At 59.3% G+C, this 7,197-nt stretch overlaps 1 long non-coding RNA gene across 2 annotated transcripts; it reads left to right on the forward strand.

Annotated features, from left to right (window-relative positions):
• The first annotated feature begins 360 nt into the window (after positions 1 to 360).
• Positions 361 to 4,305, forward strand: LOC130042551 (uncharacterized). 2 transcript variants are annotated; one of them, XR_008795251.1, is made up of 5 exons: positions 361 to 443; positions 612 to 749; positions 1,287 to 1,365; positions 3,278 to 3,363; positions 4,174 to 4,305. It is a non-coding gene; the product is annotated as an uncharacterized LOC130042551 (long non-coding RNA). The 2 variants fall into 2 exon arrangements; XR_008795250.1 differs by lacking the exon at positions 361 to 443 and having other exon boundaries at positions 475 to 749.
• Positions 4,306 to 7,197: the final 2,892 nt, after the last annotated feature.

Consider the following 7,197-nt stretch of genomic DNA (forward strand, 5'->3'; position numbering starts at 1 on the left):
CGGTTCGGGTCAGGGTCAGATTAACCGCGCTGTCAAAGTCTGGGCGGGGCAGCGGCCCTCTCCCGCGCGCTGATTGGCCGCCCCGGGGCCCCAGTGGGGCGAGCTGGAGCACGGGCGCCCTGCTTGCAAAGCACATCCTGAGCGCGCCAGCAAGCTTTTCGGGTCCCAGTTTTTTTTTTTTTTTTTTGCAAATCAAGTGCCCGGAGGGAGGCGAAGCCGCGGCGGGGGGTCGATGCCATCGGCGCTCGGCTGCCCAGGCCTGAGCGGGCTCCGCCCCCGCGCCCGCCCCTTCCGCCCCCTCCCGTGGCGGCCGCCTAGAGTCTCGCGAGAGCCGCCCGGCTCCCGTTGCTCCGTGCGCTCCCCGGGTCCGGCCTCCGCCGCCCCGTCCGCCGGCCGCCTCGGTTCTGGGCGGCGCCATCGCGGCCCTTCGGGGGCCTGGGCCGGTGTGTGGGTCGGACGGGCGCGCCGGGGAGGAGGAGGCGGGGGACGGGGAGCGGCCCGGGCCGCTCGCGGGAGGCGGGTTGAGTGACAGCCGGGGCGCGGGGGGCGCGGCGGGCGCGGCGCGGGGGTCGGCGTGCGCGTCCCCAGCCCCCGCCCGTGCCCGTCCGCAGCCGCCATGGTGCGCAGGAACGTGCTGGCCGAGGCGCTCGGGAGCGTCAGCGACACCCCCGAGAGGCGCGGCCAGCGCCGGGTGCTCATCGGCCGTGCTCCGAGGTCGCCGTCAGGCTCCTCCGTCACGAGGAAGCGCGGTGAGCGGGCGCGGGGGGTGGTCGCTGCAGCCGAGCCCCGCGGGACGTGCGGACGGAGAGGAAGCGTTGCGGGGTGGTGGGGGTGCGTAGTTATCGTGGCACGCTGGGGGGGGGGGTGTTCCTGGTTCCCTGAATCTTGTGCGTCACCAGCTGACCGGAAGTCATAGGGTTTGGTTTGTGTCCGTTTGCTTTGCTTTCCGGGTCACACCGTCAGCGCACAGGGGCTCCTCCGGGCTCTGCACTCGGGACTCGCGCCTGGCGGTGCTCGGGGGACCCCATGGGATGCTGGGATTTGACCCGGGCCGGCCGCCTGCAAGGCCAATGCCTGCCCGCTGTGCTGTCGCTCCGGCCCCAGCCGCAGGGTTTTGGGGGACGGAATGGCTTGCCGTGGTGCAGCTGGGCGGCCTGGCTGGCAGTGCCCTGGCGATGGTGGGTTGCACAGAAGCAGGGGCAGGGCTGGGGAATGGTGGCTGGCAGGGGCAGTTGGCCAGCGGGAGTGTTTGGGCTTCCCGCTCACCGGGCGCGGCTCTTCTCCAGGCTACATCGGGAGTTTGAAGTCATTGACGATCACCGCGCCGGGACGATCGTCGTGGACCCTACAGGCAGGTTGAACAAGGTAAGAGCCGGTGGCTTCTGTCGCAGGACCCTTGAGCGCATGCACGGCGGAGTGTCCCGACTGCCTGGGGCTGGGCTCCTGTGTGCGGGTGCAGGTCTGGGAGAGGCGTCGGCCCCCCTCTCTGGCTGATGCTTCCCCGTGCCTGATGGTGCTGCTCTTGGGGAACTCTGGGTTTCTAGTCCTCTTGGAGCGGCTGCCTCTGCTGGTGTGGGCGTGTCTCAGAGTGTCTGGCGTGGCCTAGTGGGTCTCTCCGGTCCGTTGAGTGGCTTAACTGCGTGTTTGCTGGCAGGTGTCCCTGGGCTGTTTGCTCCCCCTTTGTTTGCTCTTGGTAAGGATCCTGGCATCCCACTAGCCCAGGCCTAGAAAGGCTGGTCTGATCCGCCAGGTTCTTCCGAGCCTGGAAGCTCCTCCCATGGGTGAGCATCCTTTGCGTGTGACTAGAGGATCCGATAAAAACTTGTTATAGGAAACCTTGAAAGAGTCGAAGAACTTTCGAGAGTGGTTTTGAGTTCGATCGTAGCCCTTAGATCCTGACCCAGAAGTGGGGTTTGGATTTAGCATTTCTTAGCTGGTGTGTGTGAACCTCTGCCCCACTTCAGGAGTTGGATAACTGGTGAGACCTGCCCGGTGTCCCCTGGTTATTTATCCCTAGAGCTGGTGCTTAGACTGGCAGAGCGGCCGAAGTCCTGGTGGGAAGGTGCTTGGCCTCCATCCATCCTGAGCGCTGTTAGTGATGACCCCAAGACTAGGAATGGCAGGGATTGAGTTTATGGGTAGGGGTGGAGGCATGCATACTTGCGGGGTGGGGGGAGCCAGGACATGGTTCCCCAGGAAGGCTGGGTGTGGCCCTTCCAAAAAGCTTGGGCTTATGGGGGTAAAGCACTTTGGTTGATGTGTAGCATCTAGATCCCATCTGGGCTCCCCACTCCCAGCTCAAGGGGTTGACTGGTTCTGTCTGGTTGAGAATTCCTGCCGACACCCACCTCCATGTAGTTGGGACCAGTTTCACTGTGGATTGTCTGAACGTCCTCTTCCTCCTCTCCTAAGAAAGTTCCCTCCTTGGGTGCAGGAGACTGCTGTTGGGGACTGAAGCCTCCAGGCTTCTGGATGACTTTTCTGCCCTGACCAGGGAGGGCCTCGGGAGCTTGATGGGGAGCAGAGGCCACAGGAGCACCTGTGGTTGGAGAATGATAGTTCCTCCAGTGTGGGAGTGCCCTGGACATCAGCCGACTGTTGGTCTACTCACTCTGAGTCGCCATTGTCCCATCACCTGTTCACACGCAGAGCTCCTAAACAGATGTGGGCTGTGCCTCAGTGATACCTGGCCTCAGTGGTACCTGGCGCTGCTCCCAGCTTGCTGCCCAGGGGACCCTGCTGCACCGGGCTCCTGTGTGCAGAACATGCACGCTGAGCCCAGGTGATTTTTGTCACTGACTTTGAGGTCTTTGTTGGGTGTCCTGGCACGTGTGTGACCCCCTGCTTACCCCCTGCTTCTGCTCTCAGCAGTGGGGGGGACTCAGACTAAACATTTGCCCTGGTGCCTTCTGTCCATACTTTCCCAGTGAGTGGAAGTTTCTGCCTGCACTCTAGGTTCGTGGCCTGGAGTGGGTTTGGGGCACTTGTCCGGCCTGTGGTATGGAGGGCAGTCTGGAGATGGCCCTTAGTAATTTCTGTCCTTTGCGTCTTTTGCTTATGGATGACAGAGTTGGTTTTGCTCAGTGAGGTCATACTCGGTCCCTTCCTTAGCTGTGCCATCTGCAGGGGGGCAGGCCCACTCTTCACGCAGCCCCTGACAGCACGGTCTTGACTCCTCAGCCTAGCGTCTCCTGGGGTGTGGGGGGATGGCAGAGGTTGTGTGGAGCTTGTTCTGTGTCCTTCCTGTTCCAGTGCAGCGTCTGTTCTGCCTTTACAGTGTGGCGTGATCAGCCCCAGATTTGACGTGCAGCTCAAAGATCTAGAAAAGTGGCAGAACAACCTGCTCCCATCCTGTCAGTTCGGGTAAGTTGGTTTTCTGAGAGAGTGGGGAGAGCGGAGTGCTGGTGTCTGGGTGCCGGGGCTGGAGCCGAGCTGGGCTGGCCTCTTCCCTCTGCTGCTCCGCCCCCCCCCCCCCCCCGGGTTCACGTTACGTGGCCACATTCTGTCATCTTGGAGGCCTGCCTGGATGTTTCTGCACCTTCATGCTGCTTTGCTGCTGTGCGTGGCTTCTGATCAATGTCTGCTGTACTTGCTAGAACCGCTCCTCAGCCCAAGGCCCCTTCATGCTTGGGGCTTGAGAGATGACAGACTGGAGTGCGGGGCCCTGGGTTCCACGCCACCCTGAGCTCCGCTGGGGTATTGTGCAGTCCCCTGCTCCCCCCCCCCGGGTCTTATTACAAGGTCTAGGTTCCAGTACTTATCACAGCTGTGGTTTCTTTCTCCAGAAAGATGACCTTACAGCACCCAGTTCATTTGGGTAGGGCAGCTAAAGGTCTATTTGAATTGATTTTTGTTAAACTTTTTACTTTTGTTTTTGGCCCACATTTGCAGTGCTCAGGGATCACTCCTGTGCTCGGTGCAGTGGTCAGGAAGGCCATAGGGTGCCAGGGATCAAGCCTGGGTCAGTTGTGTGCAGTGCCTGCTGCTCCAGGGCGGCCAGCCCTCCTGGGAAACAGAGGCGGAGGACGAGGGGCCTCCCTGGCTCCAGGGAGCGCACTCCCCGCTGCCGAGGTTCTGCAGGACTTCCGGTCAGGGACTCTTGAATTGAACTATGTGGGCAAAACGCACTGGCATTCATTGTTTGTTTTTTTGTTTTGTTTCAACCCTCCGTAGTTTCCTTGTACTGACAACCTCAGCTGGCATCACGGACCATGAAGAAGCAAGACGAAAACACACAGGAGGGAAAATCCTGGGATTCTTTTTCTAGAGATGTAAAACTATGAGCAAATAAAAAGCCTCCCTGGACTCTGATCTTCTCGGTTGTTTCGAGCCCCGAGCCGAGGAGTGGGGCGCCTGTGTCTGCTCCTCCGGACGGACCACAGGCCCTCGCCCAATGCCTGTGGTGCAGCTTGAGTCTCCCCCAGCTGATGCGCGGGTGTAGGTTGGGCTCCAGGGCTGCCTTTCTCAGGAGTTGTGTGACCCCAAAGCAAGTGGCGCTTTTCTCTTGACTGCTGGGTATGCTGCTCGGGCCCGAGCACTGGTATAGCTCCCTCTCCCTGAACCCCCGTCCCCGGTCGTCGCTCCCGGCCCCCCACCATCAGGGCTGGGGGGAGCAGGCAGCTCATGGCACACCGATTTCTTGGCGGTCCTGGAAGGTGCTGTGGCCTGGCCCGGGGCCTTGTGAAGTGCCTTTTGTCCTTGTTGGTTTCTGGCCACCACGGCTGTGCTTGGGCCACTCCTGGTGGCGCAGGGGGATCGCCCCTGAAGTGTCTTCTGGAAGAAAGACTTCAAAGTCGTTTCCCTGCAAGAAGCTGTCAGAGTGTAGGAGAGGAGGGGGGCTTGGTTAGGGTCCCTGTAGGAGCTGCTTGTGGCCTGTGGTCGCGGGTCCACAAGGGAAAACATAGCGTGTAGCCGAGGGGCTTTGTCACAGGCTGTTGAACTAATCAGTTTTCTGACCCCACGTCATCTTTGTGTGCACGCCTGTTTTACTCTCAACTCTGTGCTCAGAGAACACTCCTGGTTGGGCTCAGGACCACCATACGAGGTGTGGGGGGTGGGACCTGGCCTGCTGTGTGCCTCCCGGTAGTGGGGTTGGTACTGGGACAGGCCAGACAGGGCCAGTGGCTTTTCTCTTGCGTGTTTCGTATCCTCCAGGAGTATCTTACCTGCACCCCCGCCGTCCCTGGGCTCGCCCACTCAGGGCAGCCTGCTGGAAAGATGCCTCATTTGCCCAGGGCCTGTGCAGTGTGCAGGCGGGGGCGGGAGCGGGAGCCTTGTATACCATCCCAAGTTCACCCTGTGTCATGCTGCCATTTGCGAGACCTGTGGTTCAGGCGAGTGAGGAGTACGAGCTGGGAAGTCGTTGGTTCTCGGCCCTGCTGGACAGTCCTGGCCTGGCATGACGTGTCCTGCCATTCTCGTCCTCAAAGGGCAGTGGTTTACCATAGCCAGCACTTGGGGTGCAGGGGTGCACAGATTGCCCTTCGCCCGAAATGTCTGTTTCTCATCTCTGCTGGTTGTTGGCTCGTTCCTAGACCCTCTTCCCTGGGCCGGGTCCTGTGCTGGGCACTCCATGGAAACAGAAGGGAGGTGACCAGGGTGGGGCCAAGCAGAGGGGAATCAGGCCTGCTGCCCTCAGGGTGCCTGGAGGCCATGGCATCTCTTTGCCCATCTGCCCTTTCCCAGGACCAGTTGTGGCCGCAGAGGGAGCTGTGAGCTGATGTGGGCTGGAGCCTCGGCCTGCCGTGGGGCCTCCAGACCCCTCCTCTGCGCCCAGGCCTCCAGGAGAGGGGACAGGGCAGGCTCCAGCCATGAGTTGGAGTCCACCCTGGGCCGAGTAAGTGACAGAAAGGAAAGTGGAACAGCTGGGAAAGGGATTTGTTGCCTCTGGGCACATGTTGGCAACCCTGCTTGGGTCCATGCCAGGACCTTCCTGCATGCCAGCTGAAGGCACCTTAGGGGGTTTGACACTGGGGGAGAGTGGGGCAGGTCAGCAGAATAGTCAACAGCCTCAGGAGAGAACAAAGCTGGAGGAAATCCTGGTTCCAGATGGTATTACAAAGCTCTAGTTACCAGTTGTATGGTGTTGACACTTGTCAGGGGATCAGACTAGAGAACTCAGAAGCCTGTGAATATGTGCTCATTTATTGGATGACAGGAAGCAAGATCATAAATTGGGGGGGGGGAAGCGGGGAGAGTCATTCTCCCATAAACATGCTGAGAGTACTGGACCTCTGTCTTTGACCACATACAAAAATAAACGGATTCCAGGCTAATGTAAGACCTGAAACAAATTCCTGGAAGAAAACCTGCGTGGTAAGCACCTTCGCATAATTTCTTGGTGATTCTTTGAATTTGACGCTAAAAGCAAAAACCTCAAAAGCAGAAAGAAGTAAGTGGATCACATCAGACTAAAAAGCCACCTGCGTAGCAAAGCAAACCGGCAGCAGGATGAAAAGGCAGCCCGGCAAGTGGGAGGACGTATTTGCAAATACGTAGCTACTGAAGGGTGCGTGTCTGAACATCTACAAAGGACTTCTACACGGGCGGCTACTAAAGAATCCAGTTCAAAACACAGCTGGTACCCGTGAGATGGCTCTGTGGCAAAGTGCATGCTTTCCACGCGGGAGACAAGGGCTCTGTTCCAGCCCTGCCTGCGAGGGAAGGAAGCGGAAGGGGCAGAGAGAAGACGCCATCCCTGAGCCACGTGGAGATGTAGGTGGCCCCAGTGCGGCGGCGTCTCGCGCCTGTTAGAACAGCTGCTGTTCAGAACTGAGATTAGTGTGGGAGCGGGAATGTTGTAAGTGAGTGCTCTCAGAGTAGAGAACTGGAGGGATGGCCGGTGCAGAGGGGCTCAGAATAGGAAGGACCAAGGCTAGCACTGCGGGATGAGCCACACCGTCACCTTCTGGTACCCAAAGAAAGCAAAGATCCTTAACTGGAAGCCTCCGGACCCCGTCACTCATTGTGGTGTTGGGAAAAACCCATAATGGGGAAACAGACTAACTGATGAATGGAAAAGGTAAAGGAACGTGCAGACATGCAGACAGGAGTGTCAGGGTTGCCACACGTGTGCAGAGTGGAATTTGAGAGCATCGGGCTAAGTGACATAGTCAAGTATGACTTGGGTAAGTCCCTGTGAAGTTAGGAAAAGTGATGGTCACATCATATGTAGACTCGAGTAGCAGCAGCTACCCT

The sequence above is a fragment of the Sorex fumeus genome, unplaced genomic scaffold, assembly GCF_029834395.1.
Source record: "Sorex fumeus unplaced genomic scaffold, SorFum_2.1 ptg000102l, whole genome shotgun sequence".
Classification (NCBI taxonomy): domain Eukaryota; kingdom Metazoa; phylum Chordata; class Mammalia; order Eulipotyphla; family Soricidae; genus Sorex; species Sorex fumeus.